The 22,801-nt window shown below is 34.9% G+C and overlaps 2 long non-coding RNA genes across 2 annotated transcripts in view; one reads left to right on the forward strand and one right to left on the reverse strand.

The window, feature by feature from the left end:
- Positions 1 to 8,089, reverse strand: part of LOC119867198 — a 21,712-nt gene extending 13,623 nt beyond the window's left edge. Inside the window, exons 1-2 of the long non-coding RNA XR_005382725.1 lie at positions 7,995 to 8,089; positions 6,299 to 6,384 (exon numbers count right to left, since the gene is read on the reverse strand). This is a non-coding gene — a long non-coding RNA (uncharacterized LOC119867198). The remainder of the gene's footprint in view (positions 1 to 6,298; positions 6,385 to 7,994) is intronic.
- Positions 7,963 to 22,797, forward strand: LOC102157046. The gene is made up of 3 exons (XR_005382724.1): positions 7,963 to 8,349; positions 18,414 to 18,615; positions 22,346 to 22,797. It is a non-coding gene; the product is annotated as an uncharacterized LOC102157046 (long non-coding RNA).
- The last annotated feature ends 4 nt before the right edge of the window (positions 22,798 to 22,801 follow it).

Genomic DNA, 22,801 nt, shown 5'->3' on the forward strand with positions numbered 1-22,801 from the left:
TGGAAAGAGGGGTCTGAAACCTTTCTACTAAATTAAAGAAACAAAGTGGCACCCCAATTAATCATCAAACAAAGTGAGACCCACGATAGATGATAGATAGATAGATAGATAGATACATAGATAGATAGATAGATAGATAGATAGATAGATAGATAGATAGATGATAGATAGATAGATGATAGATAGATGGATGATAGATAGATATATGGACAACTGAAACAGAAACTGGATTAACTCCTTGAACATATTCCATTGAAATACTTTAACACTTTCTCAACTGAAATAAAGGGAAAAAATATCACTATGTAAGCCAGTGCCCAATTCTATTTAGAGGCTACATTAAGTAACGCTGATACTATTTTATGAGTTAATCGTAGCACATGAGTTTAACTTTGGAGCTCCAGAAAATTAGATCCTCCTTTTAATAGGACGCTAAATGATCGTCCAGCAGAGGGCAATGGTGCTTGTGCACCGTTCAGCTCTGAACAGAGAAAGGGGAAGAGTGGGGAAGGAAGGAAAAGTGTGGCTCTGTAAACACGCACAGCACGATACAGTCAGACTTCATTATAAAATCTTCATGTTTGTTACTAATGAGATATAAGGCATTTCAACTCTTCAAGGTTTATTGAGATGTTGGTAGAACGAGTCCAGAAGCGGGGGAAATCAGCTTTTGAAATGCTTTATCTCAAATTACAGAATCGACCGCTGACTTAACAGTGGTGGGAATTATGCAGCTCTCTCTCGTAACCTTTTGAACTCTGTTTTTACTTTTTTCACTTAACACTTCAAAAAACCATCTTGCCATATTGTTGTATGCAATATTAAAAATAGTGCTAACTGATACTTATTGGATGTTTCTAATTTTGTTAGATACTGTCTTAAGGTCTTTACGTATCCTGTATGCTCTGGACTGAACTTTGACGTTCCTGCAAAATTCATATGATGAAGTGTGATGGTATTAGGAGGGGAGGCTTTTAGGATGTTATCAGAATCAAATGAAGTTGTGAGGGTGGAGCCCCCTTAATGAGATCCGAGCCCTTAATAGAGTCAGGACAGAGCTTGTCTCCTCCCTCTGCTCTCTGCCATGAGAGGCTACAAGGAGAACTAGCAGTCCAAAACCCCAGGGGAGGCCCTCACCAGAACCTGCCCATGCTAGCAACCGGATCTCAGACATCCAGCTTCCAGATAGTGAGAAATAAATTTCTATTATTTATAACCACCACCCAGTCTACGGTATTTTGTTAGAGCAGCCCAGACGGACTAAAATACTATATTAACGCATTATCTTCTCAGTAACTCTATTGTATATGTATTCTTATTTCTTTTTTAAAGGTGGAAAAACTGAGGTTAAGTAGCTTTTGTACTTCTAGCTTATCGCTTCTCACTCATGGATTGTATTTTAGAGCATTTCCTCCACCACATTCTACTTCTATATTTTTGTGTTGCAGAGGTCTAGATTGCCTCCAACTCCCCACTGTGGCAAGCTCTACTGCAGTGAACCCACTAAATTTTCCTCCTGTTCGGAACTATAAAACATATAGTCTTGCATGATTTCTTGGTCTATGATACAGCAATACTTAATTTCACAAAAGAACTGCCAACTATGTTCTAGAATGGCTATACCTGCTTACCGAGGGAATTCTTGGCTTCCGGTATTGGCATCAATATTTTAATATGTACCTTTTAAGTATTTATTGATTTGCATTTTGATCATTATTAATAAGTTGTGTCATTTCTCTAAAGAAACTTGTTGGCCTTTTGAATTTCCCATGTGTCATTCCAAAATAATAAATTCTATGTGGTAAAGTCCAGTTTTCACCTTAGGATTTCTCTTTTGAGATCTTATTCAAGAAGACTTCCCTAACCTTGGATCACAGATACAACTTAATATTTTCTTCTCTTAACCTATAGTTTCACCTTTCCCATTTAGGTTATAGACCACACAGCATTCACTTTTGTATACGGTGTATAGTTGGGAATTGAGCTGTGTTTTGTTTCCTCATGGTCAGCGGTTTTCCCAAAACCACCTATTCCATTTTTCTGTGGTAACAACTCATCATCTAAGTTCTCACATCCATATACATCTCCTTCTAAACTCTTGCTAGTGTTCTATTGCCAGTAGCTGGGGCAGTTTTCTGTTTTTATGCTAGTTTCATAATATTTTTATTCCTATGGCCTTATTATATTGTAATTTTGTAAAGTGCATTAGGGTATAAGTTACCAGCAGTGAAATTCAGCCTCTTAGGTAGAGTTCTATGGCTTTTGACAAACCTGTAAGTCAACGTAACTGCCACCATAGCTGCGATAGAGAAAATAATTCCATCACTCCTCCTCCCCAAATACCCTGGTACTCCTTTGTAGTCAACAAATACTCCCAATGCAGACTCTGGTAACTGCTGATCTGTGTTTTGTCCCTCTAGAATGCCTTTTCCAAAATGTCACCTAAATGGATCATACACCATGTAGCCTTGTGAGAATAGCTTCTTGCACTTGGCATAATTCATTTCAGATGATCCAAGTCATGTGTATCAGTAACTTGTTTATTTTCACTGCTGAGTAGCAAGCCATCCTTTGGATAACCCACAATTTGTTTATGCATTCACCAGTTAAAGAAGGTTTGGGCCATTTTCCATTTTTTGTGATTGTGAGTAAAGCTACAATAAATACTTACATACATGTTTTTTCAAGAACAATATTGCTGGGTTATATGTTTAAGTGTATAATAAACTGCAGAACTATTTTCCGGAGTGGTGTAACGTATATTCTCAACAGCAAGCGGTGTATGAAACTTTCAGGTGTTCTGTGCTGTCTCCAGCAACCGACATTGTCATTTCTCTCTTCTTTCATCCCCTTTCTTTTTGTTCTTGTCTTTGGTTCTTCTCTTTGATCTTGTGTTTCTATAGGTGAATACTAGTAATGATTATATTTTATTTTTCCATTATGACTAATGTTAGGCATTTTCTCATGTGTTTTCTTGCTATCCTTTTATCTTCTTTTGTGAAGTCTGTTGAAACTCTTTGCCTCCCCTCTTTTATTGGATTGTCTGTTTACTTACTATTATGTTTGAGAGCTATTTATACAGTCTGGACACATATGGGTTTTCAGGTACATGTTTTACAAGTATTTTTGGTCAGTTTATGGCTTGACATTTATTTTCCTAATGTTCTTAGAAAAGCAGAAATTTTTTATTTTGAATAAGTCTAAAATATCAAATTTGACTTTTATAGATAGTACTCTTGCAGAGGTTTGTAAGAAACATTTGTCTATCTCAAAGTCACAAAGATTTTTTTATGTTTTATTCTAAAAGTTTTATAGTTTTGAGTTTTACGATGAGACGCTCAGTCTATTTTAAATTAATTCTGTATATGTTGGGAGGTATGGGCCAAGGCTTATCTTTCTGCATACTTTATCTGAATGTTCCAGTGCCCTTCATTGAAAGGACTGTCCTTGTTCATTAAATTTTCTCTGTACCTTTCTTGAGAATAATTGACCATATGTGTGAGTCTGTTTCTGGATTCTCTATTGTGTTCCTCTGTTCTAGATTACTCTACTTCTGCTGATACCACACAGCCTTGATTAATGTAGCCTTAGAGTAAATCTTGAAATCAAATATTGTGTATCCATTTCCCTCCTATTTTCAAAATAGTTTTGAATTTTCTAGTTGCTTATGCCTTTCTACTTTAAGATAAGTTTCTATTTCTGGATAAATTTCCATCTCTAAAATTTCTGGAATTTTTATTGGGATTACAATGAGTGTACAGATCAAACTGGGGAGAATTACTGTTTGGCAACATTGTGTCTTTTGCTCTGTGAATGGAATGGGTCTGGGCAGATTTAGTTCCTTTCCCATAGCACAGCCATGATTGTTCCTCAAGCTTGCACTACTGGTAGGACCTTTCTTACTTTCCTAACTGGCTTTTAATTTTTCTTGGGAATGCCCACTTGAAGTCTGTGCAGAAGAGTCTACAAGTTCATGGAAATTCTGTGGTACCTGCAGTTTCCAACTTGCCCTTCATACTAACTCAAGGATTTTATATCTTCACAGTTGCCCACATTTGGCAAGTATCAGTACTTATCAGTATATATTTAGCATATATCAGTACTTAATTCTTTTTTATGGAAGAACAATATTCCATTGGGTGGATATACCACATTTTGTTTATCTACTCATCTGTTGATGAACATTTCCCCTCAACTTTTGGTTATTATGCATAGCGCTGCTATGAATATTCATGTACAAGTGTTTGTTTGAGTACCTGTTTTCAATTCTTGACTTTCTATCTTGGAGAAGTAGAATTACTGGGTCATTGCTAATTCTATATTTAACTCTTTGAAGAAATGCCAGGTTGTTTTCTACAACAGCTGTACCATTTTATACTTCAACTAGCAAGGTATGATGGTTCCAACTTTTCCATATCCTCTCCAAAACCTGTTATTTTTTATTTTCCTTCTTATAACCATCCTAGTGAATGTGAATTGGTATCTCTTTGTGGCTTCGATTTACATTTCCTTAATGAACTGTATCTTTTCATTTTCTTTCTTTAAGATTTTTAGTGTTTTTCTCTAAGAAATTTTGTCTCTTATTTACTTTAAAATTTTCTTATTTTTAATAAAATGATATACTTTTAAATTTCTAAGTGGAATCTCATTTTAAAATTTATTTTCTAGCTGTTTATTGCTAATAATGTCATTGATTTCCTAAGGTTAGCTTTAATCCAGGTGAACTTTCTAATTATTATTAACAAATTGTTTATTGAGTTATCATATAAATTTTTTTCTCTTCCCTGATGATCCTTATATCCCTTCTGTCTGTTTCTTAAATGCTTGGTGTTTTGGTCCATTTGGGCTGCTGTAACAAAATACCACAAGCAGAATAGCTTATCAATAGCAGAAATTTACTGCTTGTGGTTCTGAATGGAGGAAGTCCAAAATCAGGGCAGTAGCATAGTCAGATAAGGGTTCTTTTCTGGGTTGCAGAATTCTCATTGTGTCTTCACGTGACATAAGGTGGCAAGGGGGCTCTTTGAGATCTCTTTCCTAAGGGCATTAAATGTCATTCGTGGAGGGTTCTGCCCTTGTGACTTAATTACCTTCCAAAAGTCTTACCTACTAATACCATCACATTGTACATTCAGATTTCAAAATTTTAATTTGTTTTGGGGGGAGAGAATGTGAACATTCAGACCATAGCAATTGGTGAGAATCTTTAATATTATGCTAAAAAGTAATGGTGGTGATGAACATCAATATCATATTCCTGGTCTTATGCATCTCAATTCATCTATATTTCCTCCTTTAAGAAGGATGCTTTCTGTAGGTTTAAGTATACAGATTTTTATTGTTACAAAGGTTCAATCTATTCCTTGTCTTCTAAGATTTTTAAATCATATATAATTTATGAAATGCTTTATATGAATTTTTTAAAAAGATTTTTTATTTATTCATGAGGCACACACACACACAGAGAGAGAGAGAGAGAGAGAGAGGCAGAGACACAGGCAGAGGAAGAAAAGGCTCCATGCAGGGAGCCCAACATGGGACTTGATCCCAGGTCTCCAGGATCACACCCTGGGCTGAAGGTGTCGCTAAACTGCTGAGCCACCCGGGCTGCCTTATATGCATTTGTAATACTCAATTATGTGGTAAAAATGAAGGCAGTTTTAAACAATAATGATAGAGCATGATGTTGAACCACCCTTAGTTTCCTAGTATACTTTGGATTCAATTACATAAAGCTTACCTAAGGTATATATTCTAGATTAAAATAGAAGTGGTCTATTATACACTTTTCTTTAACTATTCTTAGCTGGTTTTAGAGTATTCTTCAGGTTTTACAAGGCTATCTGGTTTTGTGCTAGCCTTATAAAACTTATTAATGAACTTTCTCTCTTTAAATTTAAATATTTTATTTATTTATTTGACAGAGAGAGCACAAGCAGGGGGACTGGCCGGGAAAGCTGAGCAGGAGCTCACTCACTTTGGGGCTCAATCCCAGGATCCAGATATCATGACCTGAGCCAAAAGCAGACACTTAACCAACTAAGCCATGCAGGAGCCCCTGAACTTCCCCTCTGGAAACAAAACACATGAGGTATATATCTCTGTTTATTGAAAGTTCAACAAAACCCAGCTATAAAGCAATACAGTTCTGGGGTTTTGGTGGGATTTCAGAGGTAGGAAAGGAGGAAAATGGTGTGTCTTTCGCTTATCATTTCCAGTTCTTTCATTAATTCAAGTTTTCTATCCAGGGCATGGCTTTATCATTTCTAGCATTAAAAAATAACAACCTTATACACACCATTGGTAATGTGGCTGTCAGTTTGTAGATGAAGAGATTGAGGCCATGGCTACTGGGTGCATCCATGACAGTTCTCTGGTATATTTCTGGAAAAAAAAAATTAAACAAGCATCACTTCTAGATTGTGGTGATAGCATTTAAATCCCTGGGATCTGAGCCCAGTAAACAGACAGAAGCCTCTGTAAACATGGTTTTCAGGGTCAGTTCATTTGATTTTCACAACCGGTCGTGAGGCATATAAGGTGGAGTTTAATGTTCCTTATTTTTAGAGGAGAGAGAGAAACAACAAAAACAACAATGACCAGAGAGAGAAAGTGACTTGCCCAAGCCCACAGAACTGCTTGTTGATAGAACAAAAAAATCTGTCCTGAGTCTTCCTACATGTTATTCATTTCAGCAAATATTTACTTGGCCTGTTTGGAGCACTTGCTCAGATGAGAGGGAGTATTAGCATATATTCCTTTTTTATCTTAATAAATCTTACCACAGTTTTGACTTTTTCATCAATCTTTCACTTTGGTATTATTCTTCTCTTCTACTTATTTAAATGAGTTTTGCTTTTAATTTTATCATATTCTTATTTCATTGGCCTTGTTCTGTTGTTCTTTTTCAAAATTAAATTAGCATTAGCTTTATTTTAATATTTCTTACTTTATGATTAATTATAGTATAGTCTTTATGTAGTATAGTCTTTCAAAATTCTACTTTAGCTGTGTATAATAAATTTCAACTGCAATCTTTTCATTTTTGTTCAGTTCTTACCATTTTATAACTTCCCTAAAGATTTCTTCTTCAAATCAAAGACTTTTTTCATAGTATATTACCTAGTCTTTTCTAGACATTAGGGATTTTTAAAAGTTCCTTTGAATTATTAATTTCTAATATTATTGTTTTATGATCAAAGAACACATGCAGTATAATACTCATTCTTTTTAATGTATCTGGGTTTCTACATGATGTTGCCAAAATTCAATTTTTGATGGCTTCATGTTTAGTCCTGCAACAAATATTTAATAAACACTCTGTGTCTGGCACTCTTTTAAGCAGTTGAGAAAAATTAGTAAATAAAACAGACAAAATCTCTTTTTTCATGGAGTTTACATTCTAATCAAAAAGAAAAAAGTAATTAACAACAGCTAAGGGAACCTGGGTGGCTCAGTGGTTGAGTGCCTGCCTTTGGCTCAGGTTGTGATCCTGGGGTCCTGAGATAGAGCCCCACATCAGGCTCCCTGCAGGGACCCTGGTTCTCCCTCTGCCTATGTCTCTGCCTCTCTCGATATCTCTCATAAGTAAATTTTAAAAATCTTTTTAAAAACCCCGATAGCTAATAAATGAAAGTTAGAAAGAAATGGTATGGGAAAGAAAAAAACACAGAGTTGGATAAAGTAGATTAGGAATGCCAAAGTGGGTAGGATTTCAATTTTATTTTATTCAGATTTTACTTTTAAGTGATCTCTGGACGCAATGCAGGGCTCAAACTCATAACCCAGAAACCAAGAGTCATGTGCTCCATCAACTGAGCCAGGCAGGCACACTGGGTTTCAATTTTTAAATAGAATAATCAAGGTTGGCTTCAAAGAAAAGATGACACTGAATGGAAGACAAAAGAAGATAAGAGATTTAATCATTGGGATAGCTAGAAGAATATCATTCCAGGGAGAAGAAGCTCATGCAATGTCCTGTGATAAAAATATACCCGACTCTTCCAGGAATGTGTAGTAGTGGAGACCGAATGATGGAGTCTTCTAGACCATTGTAAAGACTTTAGCTTTTATTCTGACAGAATTAGAAGTCAAACAGAAGTTTTGGAACACAGGAGTGACATGATTCTCATTACATAATAATGGGGCAAGAATGCAAGGAAGGAGAAGAGTTATGAGACTATAACAATAACCAAGATAATCCGTAAAGATGAATTGCATCATGGATATTGCAGTAAAGGTGGTGAAATGTGGTTGGACTGTGAATGTATTTTTAAGTCAATGCAAACAGGATTTTCTGATAAATCAGATGTGAAGAGTGAGAGAAGGAAGAAGTATAGGATGGGGAAGGTAGGTTTGGGAGTAATACTAAGTTTCAAAAAGATAAGTTTGAGATGTTGACTCATAAACTAAATACACAGGTCAAAAGAAATGAGAAGAGCTGGAGAAAAAAATGAAGGACATATTTTTTTAAGATTGTATGAAAGCTAAAAAACATACATTTATTGGTGAGAGTATATACTTTTTACTTAAATCTTCTGTGTCTATGCTTGCATATGTGTTCATGATTACTACATTTAATAGATAATAGTATGTAATCTGAAACTGTGGTGCCAGGGTTTTATTCTTTTTTTTTTTTAATTTTTTTTTTTAATTTATTTATGATAGTCACAGAGAGAGGGAGAGAAAGAGAGACAGGCAGAGGGAGAAGCAGGCTCCATGCACCGGGAGCCCGACGTGGGATTCGATCCTGGGTCTCCAGGATCGCGCCCTGGGCCAAAGGCAGGCGCCAAACCGCTGCGCCACCCAGGGATCCCTTATTCTGGTTTTAATATTTTCTGGCTGTGAGTAAGTTACCGAACCACTCTGGGCCTCATTTTCCTCCTCTATTAAATGTGCCTAATAAGAGTACCTGTAACTTCGGGTTGTTATGAGAATTAAGTGTGTATGTGAAGTGCTTAGAACAGCACCTGACAATATGATAATCATTTTATATGTATTCTTTAGTATTAGTATCACTAACATTATTATCATTTTACCATTATAAACATCTTTTCCCCTAGTAATAGTTTTCACTTCAAATTCCATTTTGTTTGACAATATAATTGCTACCACATATTTCTTTGTGCTCAGTACATATTTCTCCTTTTCTTTAGCTTATATTTTCTTTTGATTTAAATATATCCTTCAATTGACAAGATTTTGCTAAACTTGTTTTCCTAGATTGGATTAGACAATATTGGATCTTTCTTTTGATGTTTCATTTAGATTTCTTGTGATATATTTTGTAATAATATATATAATAAACTGTAATCTTGTAATAAGATTTATTATAGCATCATACTTTCATTTACCATGCTCCTTTTGTTTTCTTTCTTTCTTTCTTTCTTTCTTTCTTTCTTTCTTTCTTTCTTCCTTTCTTTCTTCCTTTCTTTTTCTTTCTTTCTTTCCCTTCTTTATTCCTTCTTTCTTGAGGGAAAGTTACTATTTCCATCATACAGATTTCATTTTCTTATTTCTGCTGGTTTAAAAATAATGTATTAGTTTATTTTGCTATTTTTTTTCTTACCAATTATTTAAACTTCTCATGACCTATATCTTCCACCTAAACAAATAATCTCCTGTCTTTTTTTGTCAATCCCCCCACCCCATTAATCAGGAATGTAAGTATTGTTAATTTTTTAATAGTCTGTGTTACATAAATTATTTTTATTCTTTCTCTTTTTTCTCTTACTCTTTTGGATCTGTGTGTGTGTGTGTAATTAATGCTATTACTTCTCACACATGTCATAGTGACCTCCTGGGTTTATTTCTCTTCCTAATAGAGAATGCCCACATCAAAGGTTTTCAAAGTGTGTCTTTGCATGATAATATTTCTGGGAATATTTTTATGTCGACCTTCCAGTTGAAGGATAACAACTAGGCAACCTGCTGAATAGGAGAAGATATTTGCAAATGATAAGTCCAATAAGGGGTTGATATCCAAACTATATAAATAACTTATACAACTCAAAACCAAAAAAACCCCAAAAATTCTGATTTAAAAATGGGCAGAGGATCTGAATAGACATTTTTCCAAGGAATACATACAGATGGCCAACAGATATACACACACACAAAAACCAAACAACAAAAAACCAAGCTCAACATTACTAATCATCAGGGAAATGTAAATTAAAACCACAATGCTATTTTACTTTATACCTGTGAGAATGACTATTATAAAACAAACCAAAAACAACAAAAAACAAAACAAAACAAGAACTAATAAATGTTGGCAAGGATGTGGGGGGGAAAAGGAACCCTCATGCACTGTTGGTGGAAATATGAACTGGTGGAGTCATTGTGGAAAACAGTGTGAAGTTTCCTCAAAAACAGAATTATCATATGATTCAGTAGTTCCATTACTGGTTATTTACTCAAAGAAAATGAAAACACTAATTTGAAAAGATATATGCACCTGAAAACACTAATTTTAATAGATATATGTACCTCTATGTTAATTGCAACATTATTTACCACAGTCAAGATATGAAAGCAAGTGTCCATCAGTAGATGAATGGATAAAGAAGATGTCACACACACACACACACACACACACACACACACAATGGAATATGACTCAACTATTAAAAAATAGTGAAACCTTATCATTTACAACAACATGGATGGACCTAGAGGGCAAGTGAAGTAAGTCAGAGAAAGACAAATACCATATGATTTCACTCATGTATGTAATTTAAAAAAAAAAAATTAACAAAGGAAAAAAACAGACTCTTAAGCACAGAGAACAAACTGGTGGTTGCTAGAGGAGAGGTGGTGGGTGGATGAGTGAAAAAGATAAAGGGGATTAAAAGTACAGTACACATATTTTGATGAACACTGAGAAATGTACAGAATCGTTGAATCATTATATTGTACCTCTAAAAAAAGTGTTAATTGTACTTGAATAAAACAATTAAAAAATTTAAAAGGATAGCAACCAATTATATAATTCTAGATCTGGTCTTCTTTTCCTTTAATATTTTGAACATTTTATTTATGGTTTTACTTCTTCTTTTTTCTTTTTTTTTGGGGGGGGGTATGCCCCAAGTCACTGTTGATAAGGCAACTTAGTTCTTATTTTCTTTTGAGCACTCTGCTTTTTTAAAAAGCGTTTATTTATTTATTTTAGATAGAGTAGGGCACAGGGGCAGGGTTGCATACAGAGTGAGAGAGAGTCTCAAGCAGACTCTATGCTGAGTGCAGTGGAGCCTAACATGGGGCCCATCCCAGGATCCTAGGATCGTGACCTGAGTGGAAACCAAGAGTTCAACATCCAACCAACTGCGCCATCCAGGGATCTGCTTTTATTCTTTGAAAGCTCTTAGACTGTTCTCCTTTTCTTAAATTTTACTGTTAGGTACCTATTTGTGTCCCTACACTGAGGATATAGCCTTTGGTTCTATAGCGTGATTCTAACTCCTGGGTTTTAGCATTTCCTTCTGGGGCAGGGAGCATTTTGGATGTCTCTATTGAAATACAGTTATGTGTATGAAAATCCATAATACTCATAAACAAGTTTGGAGTTTGTACTACAATCTCTGGTTGCTAACATCGCATAGGTGAACTCTCCCATCAGCTCTTTATCCTCCTCATTGTTATATTTCTTTGAAGTTCAGTCTTGCATATGTGAATCTTGGAAGACAGCAAAAGACTTATGAATGTCCACAGAGAATTTTGGTCTTCTTCTCTGCTATTTCCTCTTCTCCTCAGAGTTGATTACTCAATAGATAGATCATCCAAGTAGAAAACCAACAAGGAAACAGTGGCTCGAAATGACACACTGTACCAGATGGATCTAACAGTTATATTCAGAACATTCCATCCTAAAACAGCAGAATACACATTCTTTTCAAGTGAATATGGAACATTCTCCATAATAGATCACATATTAGGCCACAAAACAGGCCTCAATAAATTCAAAAAGATTGAAGTCATACCATGCATCTTTTCTGACCACAGTGCTATGAAACTAGAAATCAAATACAAGAAAAAACCTGGAAAGACCACAAATACATGAAGGTTAAATGATATGCTACTAAACAACGAATGGGTCAACCAAGAAGTCAAAGAGGAAATAAAAAAACACATGGAGACAATGAAAGTGAAAATACAATAATCCAAAATCTTTGAGATGCAGCAAACGCCATTCCAAGACAGAAACTTATAGCAATGCAGGCTACCTCACGAAGTGAGGAAAATCTCCAATAAACAACCTAAACTTACATTTAAAGGAGCTAGAGAAAGAAGAACAAACAAAACCCAGAACCACAAAAAAGCAAGAAAAAAAAAAGATTAGAGCAGAAATATACAAAATAGAAACTAAACAACAACAACGCAACAGATCCATGAAATCAGGAGCTGATTCTTTGAAAAGATCAACAAATTTGATAAACTTTTAGCCAGACTCAGCAATAAAAAGAAAAAAAGCAACTCAAAGAAACAATCAGAAGTGATAGAGAATAACAAATATCATTATAGATATACAAGGGATTATAAGATAATATGAAAAATTATAAGCCAACAAATTGGACAACTGAGAAGAAATGCATAAATTCCTAGAAACAAGTAACTCTCAAAACTGAATCAGGAAGAAATAGAAAATTTGAACAGATTGATTACTAGCAATGAAATTGATTCAGTAATCAAAAAACTTACAATGATAAAAAGCTTAGGACCAGATGGCTTCACAAGTGAATTCTACCAAACATTTTTAAAAAATTAACATTTATTCTTCTCAAACTATTCCAAAAAATATAAGAAAGAAGGTTTCCAAATTCATTACCAAAACCAGCTAAAGACACTACAAAAAAAAAAGGAAAAAAAAAAAAAAACAAACTACAAGCCACTATCTCTCATGAACATAGATACAAAAATCCTCAATAAAATATATTTTACATTAAATCCAGCAATATATTAAAAAACCAAACCCACAAATACATTTAAAAAAAACCATTCCTGCAATCAAGTGGGATTGATTCCTGGGATACAAGTTTGGTTCAATATTCTCAAATCAATCAACATAATATATCAACAAGAAAATGGATAAAAACCATAAGATCATTTCAATAGATGCAGAAAAAGCATTTGACAAAGTATAACATCCATTCATGATAAAAATCTTCAACACAGTAGGTTTGTGCTTTTTTAAGATTTTTATTTATTCATGAGAGACAGAGAGAGAGAGAGAGAGAGGCAGAGAGAGAAGCAGACTCCCTGCAGGGAGCCTGACATGGGACTCAATCCCAGGTCTCCAGGATCAGGCCCTGGGCTGAAGGTGGCACTAAACCGCTGAGCCACCCGGGCTGCCCAACACAGTAGTAGGTTTAGAGGAAACATACCTCAATGTAATAAGGGCCATCTATGAACAGCCCCAACTAACATCATACTTACTGGAGGAAAACTGCTTTTCCCTAAGATTAGGAAGAAGACAATGATGTCCACTCTTAACATTTGTATTCAACATAGTATTGGAAGTCCTAGCTACATCAATCAGGCAAGAAAAAGAAATAAAAGGCATCTGAATTGGTAAGGAAGTAAAATTTTCCCTATTTGCAGATGACATGATGCTCTACAGAAAACCCTAAAAACTCCATCAAAAAACAACTAAAACTGATAAATTCAGTAAGGTTGGAGGACACAAATCAATATACAGAAATCCATTGCATTTCTATATACTAATAATAAAGTAGCAGAAAGAGAAATTTTAAAAATCCCATTTACAATTGCACCAAAAATGATAAGATACCTAGGAATAAGCTGAAGCAAGGAGGTGAAATACTTGTACTCTGAAAACTATAAAACAGTGATGTAAGAAATTGAAAATGACACAAACAAATGGAAAAATATTCCATACTTATGGAAACGCACATATTGTTAAAATTCCCATATTACCAAAAGTGATCTATAGATTTAATGCAATCCCTATCAAAATACCAATGACATTTTTCACAGAACTAGAACAAATAATATTAAATTTCGTATGGTAACACAAAAAACCTTGGATAGACAAAATAATCTTGAAAAAGAAAAACTGGAAGCATCACAATCCCAGATTTCAAGACATACTACAAAGTTGTAGCAATAAAAACAGTATAGCAATGTCAAAAAATAGATATATAGATCAACAGAACACGAATAGTCAACTAATCTTTGACAAAGGAGGTAAGAACATGCGATGAGAAAAAGTTGTTTCAACAGATAGTGTCAGAAAAACTGGTAACTACATGCAAAAAATTAAACTGAACCAATTTCTTACATCATGCACAAAAATGAACTCAAATGAATTAAAGATTTAGGGCAGCCCAGTGGCTCAGCGGCTTAGTGCCGCTTTCAGCTCAGGGTATTGATCCTGGAGATCCTGGATCGAGTCCCACATCGGGTTCCCTGCATGGAGCCTGCTTCTCCCTTCGCCTGTGTCTTTGCCTCTCTCTCTCTCTCTCTCTCTCTCTCTCTCGTGTGTCTCTCATAAAAAAAAAAAAATCTTAAAAAAAAAGATTTAAATGTGAGACCTAAAACCATACAAATCTTAGAAGAAAGCACTGTTATTTTTCTGATATTGGCCATAGCAACATTTTTGTTGATATGTCTCCTGAGGCAAGAGAAAGAAAAACAAAAATGAACTCTTTGTGCTGCATCAAAATAAAAAGTTTTTGCACAGCAGACAACCAACAAAACTAAAAGATAACTTATTGAATGGGAGAAAATACTTACAAATGATATATCTGTTAAAAGGCTAGTATCCAAAATGTATAAAGAACTTAACCCAACACCAAGACTCTGCCTTAAACAATCCAATTGAAAATGGGAAGAAGACATAAATAGACATTTCTGCAAAGAGGGCATGCAGATGGTCAACACATGAAAAGATGCTCAACATCAGTAATTATCAAAGCAATGCAAATCAAAACTGCAATGAGATATCACCTCACACCTGTCAGAATGGCTAAAAGTTTTAACAATTTTATGTGTATTTAAATTGAGAAAGCTTATAAGTCCTAGAAATATGTAACATCACCTCATATATTAACATATGACATTTATTCTACGGTTTTATTTAAATAGAATCAAAGATATATAGTCCTTTATCTTTTTCTCATTCCCCCTTTTTTTATTTTTTATTTTGATTTTTTTATTTATTTACTCATGAGAGACACAGGCAGAGGGAGAAGCAGGTTCCATGCTGGGAGCCTGACGTGAGACTCGATCCCGGGACTCCAGGATCATGCCCTGGGCTGAAGGCAGGCGCTAAACCACTGAGCAACCCAGGGATCCCCTTCTCATTTCCTTTTGCATTGTATTTCTCTTCCCTTAATTTGCCTTTCCTTATTTCCTTCCTCTCTTTGATAATTAAGTTCAAAGCTACTAGGTGAGGCTGAGCCAGGTAAGTATCTGAACTGGGGAGATGGAAAGAGTCCTAGTGGTCTGGATTGAGATGTAGGTGCCCAAACAGGGTGAGGAAAGTTTCTACATAGAAAAGCTGCCAGACCTGGGTGCGGAAACCCAAAAAAGGTAAAGGGGGCTATTTATGTATTAGAACATACTGTTGTAGGGTACCAGAGTCCAAGCATCCCCACAGAGTCAGCGTATCAGAACCTGAGTGTGGATAGGAAGACTGTCCCAAACCATCTTAGAAATAATCCATCCAATGGAATGTCCTGCTATTGGGCATCAGAACCTGAAGACACAGAAGAAGGGATTTCTTCAGGAGGGCCTGGAGTGCATTGTCAGAACGTGAGTGAGATGAGAAGGCATTCATGCATACCAGCTGCCAAACATAGCATTCCAGAAATCAAGTAGGGGGAGGACAGCATCCATATGGAAGGATGATCTGACTTGGAGTGACACAATCCAACTGGGGTGAGTAGGGCATCCATATGCCCGACTTGATTCAAATTTCAAGCTGGGTAAAGAGAATGTCCATGTTGGCAGGAAGAAGTTGGGGAGGCTGGGCAGAGAGGCAGTAGTAGAGATTTGGGACAGCATAAGAGAATCCTAGGGAGATTAGAACAGTGTCTGTAAAGAGGAAGGGACGGTGGCTAATGATATTAGTTACATACAGAGAGATTGATCAAATATGTAAATGTTATGGATAATGAGAGCTGGTATTCTCATTTTTGGAACGGGGCTACAAATAGACAAAGATACAGCTAGAACGAACCTCACAGTATTACATCAGAACTGAAGGCATTGAGGCATCAGTGTGAGCTTAGTTTCCAGTAGATATAGATGGATACATATATAGTAACATTATGACATCCCAACAGTGATGTGCAAACACTGAGCCCAAGTTTTGGTTTCTAAAAACTATTCTCCACTCAAGAAGAACCAAAGGTCCTTAGAGAAAACAGCTTATTCCAAAAGCAGGTAAGAGAAAGTATAAGATGATCCTGGAACCTCTCATTGTGCCAGAAAGCAAAGAGGTAATAAAAAAAAAAATAATGACATATGTCAAAAGGAAGCAGAAGCCCAGTTGAAGGGATTCACGCTGGCCAAATCTGGACAATATGAGAATCAGAATCAATAATGACAGTAAAGGATAAGAAACCAGGAGTCAATATTGATATAAATAAGTAAATGAATAAATTGACAGTTTGATCAATGTATGAGATTTCTGCTGCTATTATCAAAAATTACCACAGTCTTAGTGGCTTTAAACAACACACATTTGTCCTTACATAGTTTCTGTAGGTTAGAAGTCTGGGAACTGCTCAGCTACGTTCTCATTTGGGGCCTTGTCAGGCCGCAATCCAGCTGTCAGCCAGGGTTATGGTCTCATCAGAGTCTCAACTAAGAAAATAAAGGCTTCCAAAGTCCCTCAGGTTGTTGGCAGAATGAAGTTCCTTGTAGCTGAAGGACTGAGGGTCATGGTTTCTGCTGAGAGTCATCCTTAGCTACTAAAGGTCACTTTAAGTTCCTTACTATATAAGCCTCCCAGCACTGACACCTTGATGCTGCTTTGGAAGAATCAAGCTGCCATGAAATAGAGAGGCTCTAGTCTGCTAAAAAAAAAAAAAAATAGAGTCTTATAGAACAACTGTAACAATTATGGGAGTGATATCCTATTGTCTTAGCCACATTCTCCCAATGAGAAAGAAGCAAGCCACAGAGCCCACTCATCTTCTAGGTTAGGAGATTCTATAGGGTGTGAATTCAAAAACAAGGGGATACTGGAATCTCATGAGGGTTTATCACCACTGTTTACCCTATGATTTCCAATGATTCACTCCCTTCTACATGCAAATGTGTGTTTTCATATATTATTAGAGGGACTATAAATCATTAAAATTTTTCTGGAGGGAAATTTGGCTGTAGGCCCATTTTGCATTGATTGCTCCTCGGGGAAACTTACATTAAGGCAACAATTAGGGATGTGTGCAAAAATGTAGATATAATGGATGTTCTCTGTTTCATATAATAGCAAAAATTGGAAAAATTAAACTTTTACATAGGTTGGCAGAAATATCTAGCCAATGGAATGCCACAAAGCCTTTGAAAATAGTATTATAGATGCATTTATATTTGAATAGCCAAACGTGCAAAACATATTAAGTGAAAAAAGCATGTTGCTATACAGTATTTATAGTATAATTTGATTTTTATAAAATCTGTATCATATCCATATGCATAGAAGGAAGACTGAGAAATATATATTTTAGGGTATTAAAAATCATTTATTTTTGTTCTATTTTTATTTTTTTCATATATATTTTCCTTTTGTTTCAAAACGTATTAGTTTACTTATGGGTTTTTAAAATTTTAAGAATACTGTAGTTAAAATTTGATTTATTAATTCAAGCTTTAAGAATACTGTAGTTAAAATTTGATTTATTAATTCAAGCTTTATAGTAATATAAAAAATGATAAATTCATTGAAGGTTAACAAATTATAACTCATGAAAGTTATTACATTTAAACATCAAACAACACCAACTTATTAATGTGAGTAAAATTTCTAATCAATTTTAAGCTTCATCTTACTGTAATGTTCAGGAATAAGGGATATTCCCCAAACATTTACCTGTTTGAGACAGTGCAGGTAAGAAACAATCATGAAATATATCCACACCAACTTTTCATGTGGATTTTGGCACAAAATTCCCATTTTCTGTATTACATGCATTCAATTGTTCTTTTTCCTTTTCCTCTCACAAAACCATCTCTTTCCACTTCTTTTTTCAATTCACCTAAATTATATTAATAGGGCAAGAAATCCAGAGCCTGGAATTTCTTTATGAAGTAATGCAACCTCTATCCCTTTGGATCTTTTATATTTAAAAACTTCTTCTAAATTAGCCTCAATTTTCTTCTTTTTTTCCCTTTTTCCATATACTTATGACTCTTTTCCTATTTTCATTTCTGTTTATTTTTAGCCTGTATTCTCTTCCTGCCAAGCCATTTTTGCTTAGTCTTCTTTTGCCACCTTCACTTGCCCTGTTATTGGAGAGCTGCTATCAGGATTCCCGTTATGCTCAGCTAACCCTGATGAATGATTAAATTTGGCTCCAGATGTAACGTTTTTGGAGATCAGGGGCCTACAGCAATGTAAAGCTGAGGATGACAATGATCATGAAGGTAATGAGCAAAATGTTGCCCAAATTATTACTTCTTTTGGTGGTTAATTTGTAATATGTCATAGCTTGGTTCTGAGACAAAAACTCTTAAACCAGCTTCACCAAAGTTATGTCTTAAGATTCTATTTGCCTCAGCTAGTATGAAATTTATTGGTTCCATATAAGCGCAGAACTAAATGGATCAATGTATGGCATAACTAAAGATAAAAACTAAAGATAAAAGTGTTGTTCCTTCAATTCTTCCTTGAATGAATTAGAAATTCAAGGAGAAGGGGATCCCTGGGTGGCTCAGTGGTTTGGTGCCTGCCTTCAGCCCAGGGCGTGATCCTGGAGTCCCAGGATCAAGTCTCATGTTAGGCTCCCTGCATGGAGCCTGCTTCTCCCTCTGCCTGTGTCTCTGCCTCCTCTCTCTCTCTCTCTCTCTCTCATGAATAAATAAAAATAAAATGTTTAAAAAAAAATCAAGGAGGTGTTTTCAATGTATGTTATTTAGGACAAAAAGTAAGAAGGAAAAAGAAGAGTTGGAGCATCATTCATTCCTAAGGCCATAAAAAGATTCCCATTTAGATTGACAGACCTAGTTGGTGAATGCTAGCCAGTTAACTTAATTGGTTTCTACTTGATCCTGTGGGTCAAATTCTGACGAGTACGCATTTAATGAGTTTCAGAGATCTGTTGATATTAAAGCTTTTTTTCTTAAGGGGATATCATTCCACATAGGCCTCCAGCACCGTTTTATTTCATTGATTCCATCATGAATTAATACATGGAAAGCAGTTAATACATGTTGGTAAGCCATAAACATTCCAATGAATGTTAGTAATTATTTTTGTTATCTAATATTTCTAATAGAGTATATACATATTACTACTTAATATGCAATGAGTTTTACTTACTATTAAGTTTAAATATTAGAGCTAGCTCTATTTTTCATGGCCCAATCTTCCTCAAATACTTACTTGTAACAGAAAAAAATGTGGAGAAATAAGAGAAAGCAACACATTCTGGTATTTTGATGACTTTCCAGATATTTAAGTTAAAAAACAAAAAACTATTTGTGAAAATAAACTACAAATAATATTCAAAGAGATCATTCAGGAAACGTTTAGAAAACCCAAGAGGGTGACTTTAGTTTACATTGTAAATTAATGCTAATTAAATGATAACATATCAATGATCTTTTTTGAATGCCTGAGCACCTTAAAAGTTAACTCCAGATAAATTGTAATTCCTGACCCATTGCTGTCATACCCTTTTACTTATCAACATCATTCTCTAATCAGCATTTAGGCAGGAGAGTCAGAAACATGCATAAGGCTCTAGTTATACCCCTTGTTGTTTATTGTTCCTGAGCCATTAACAAGAAGGACCTTCCTTCAGTTTACACAACTCACCTTGAATAACTCCCTTGCTCCTCAATCAATCCTTGTTTCTTAGACTTTGCCTTTTACTCTTACCTGGACTCTGTCCCTCCATTAGTACCTACAATAGCCCCAGATCCACTATGTTTTATTTCCTTGGCCTGGTTTCAAGATCCAGAGCTTTTCTCACTGCTGGCCCACTGCAAGCTGATCAAGGGCTCCCTAGTGGACATGGATCTATATGCCTGTTTAACTTCTGTCCTCAGCATTTCAAAATTATTAGTCAGGATCTGGACTGGGGCCAAAAAATATGAATATTTTCAGATGCACAGTTGTTCCCATACTTTCCTCACCCCCCTGCATCTGGAAGACAGATAATGACTCCCCCAGAGTCTTGTTTATCCATACTCCATATTAATTTTAGTTATGATCCTAAGTTAATAGTTACCCCTGCCTATGAAGTTGAGTCAAACTTGATTGATGTGGAGACTTCTGGCATACTGATTTACCACAAAGTGGCTTTTGGACACATGGAGAGACTAAAGGAACTGAAGACTTGTGCCATGGAGTACTTAAAACTGAAACTACACTCTGAGTCTTTCCTTTCTTCAGTTGATTCTGCCATTTTCATTCTAATAGGATAGATCCCTGATAGTCTGGATTAACTGTAAGATAAGGGCAGTTCCAAGCCAAGTTGTCAGTGCAAGCTTCCATTTCTGAAACTCGCTCAGTCCCCAGGCATTTGTGTATCCAGTTGCATTACTATAAATACAAGGTCCTCATTTCTGCAAGTATATGGCACCTCATGGAAGCCCAGGCCCTATGCAGTCTTTTTCTTTTCAATTTCCTTGGTCTCATGTTCTTTTTCTCTGGGGAAAGAAAATCTTGATCTCATTCAAAGCCCAATTTCTAGAAGTATCAAAACACACTGAATCTATAAATGGCTATTTCCCTTATAAATCTATGGCATAGCTAAAGATAAAAACTAAAGATAAAAGTGTTGTTCCTTCAAGTCCCTTATAAATCGAAGGGTAGTAGCCAAGAATAACTTATGCCAAGATTGGATGGTGAACCTCTCGATTTCTTATATTGCCCCTACATTCTCCACCACTCCATAGTATTTGTCTTTTTTCTTACTCATACTTCTTGGTTATTCCATCGATCACTTGATTACTCTTTTCCTTACCATGCCTTAACTTTTCTGTGATTACGTAATTCTACTCTTGTTGTTTGCCTTTGACATCCATTTTTTCCTCCTTTCCTTTCTTTGGAAGACTTTTCCAAAGATGCTCCCATTTTGTATAAACATGTAACTCTCATATATCAAAGTTTCTCTTCTCTTTCTTTTTGCTTTACACTTCAAGAATATTAAATAAACATAAAGAAAAAATCAAAGGCAATTTATTTTTTCTTTAAACCTTAACTAGCAATATATTGCTCATATAATAGAAAAATTTGTCACCTGATTAGAATGTACTTTAGGTATACGTCTCAAGCCCATGAGGTAGGTCTCTATTTACTTCTTGTATTTCCAAAAGAGTAAAAAATTAAAACAAAGGAGTCATTGCCTATAAATACAGTTATTTTTAAATATTTAGACTAGGAAAATATTTGCATGAGATGCACAAAATAGTCTGAGTATCATCTTGGATGAAGTGAAAAAAATCTTTCCACAATATGTCATGAAAGAATAGAACCTTTTATGAACTACATAGAAATAACTAAAATTCAAGTAAAAATTGAAAATTGGATATGAAATTACTGACTTAATATAAATAAGAAAAGCCCATTCTGTTACTTACAGTTAGTGGAAAAAATGTGGGCTGACAAAGAAAATGCAATTTTCTCTTAAGTCCATATTGCTAATTATGTACCATATGTATGATACATTTGGTCATAGAAATTTAATCACAAAATATGCTGGTATAAAATTTTTGGATCAACAGATGACAAATGTTATATTCTACAAATTTTGACAAAAAAGGAAAATATTTAAGAGTTCATGTACCATTGAATGAACAAATAAACACTGGAAATTAGGAAGGAATTAAAACAGAATAAATTAAATTTTCCTTATGTACCCATAGGTTATAAAGCACTGTTCTAATTATATTTTTTAAAAAACTAACAACCTCCTACTGGCATAGAACTCATTGTACACAAAAAAGAACACATCAAACATATAATTGTGTGCATATGCATATTAGAAAAAGTATTAACTTTTTGATTTCATATTTGAATTACTTTCTGCTGGCCAAGAGAATTTGTTGAATTTATTATCTTAGAGTAGAAATAGTTTTAAAGATGAAAAAAAAAACCTCAAAAGATCTAGTTATTCTCTCTTTAAATGTCTATTGATATATCTTACAGGTCCTGTAAGAATCTTCCTGGAAAATATTGTGTTAATGTAAATGAAAGTACATGAACAATTTGCAAGATGCAAGTAAAGATCAAATAATATGAAGATTTTGTAAACAAAAATGGGTATCTGAAGTCTTACAAAATAAAGCAAAGACACAAGATAAAATATCATGTTAAAAGTGTAAGAAGTTGAAAAAATTGATTTGGGCCACCAGTTGATTGTTGAATGAATGAAAAAGGAATGCATAGAGTGTGAAAAACATTAAATTGGAGAAAAACATTAAAATGTTGCAAATTTTTCCAGCAATACATAAGTATTAATTTCATGATGAAAAGACTTGGGCTATGTGGGATTCCTAAATGAAATTGAAAAGTAGAAAACAAAATTATTACTGAATTTTTAAAATATAGTTTACATAAACTGTGAGACCATAACTAATTAAAGACCCAAGATTTTCTTAGCCG

The sequence above is a fragment of the Canis lupus genome, chromosome 32 (assembly GCF_011100685.1).
Source record: "Canis lupus familiaris isolate Mischka breed German Shepherd chromosome 32, alternate assembly UU_Cfam_GSD_1.0, whole genome shotgun sequence".
In the NCBI taxonomy this organism is placed as follows: domain Eukaryota; kingdom Metazoa; phylum Chordata; class Mammalia; order Carnivora; family Canidae; genus Canis; species Canis lupus.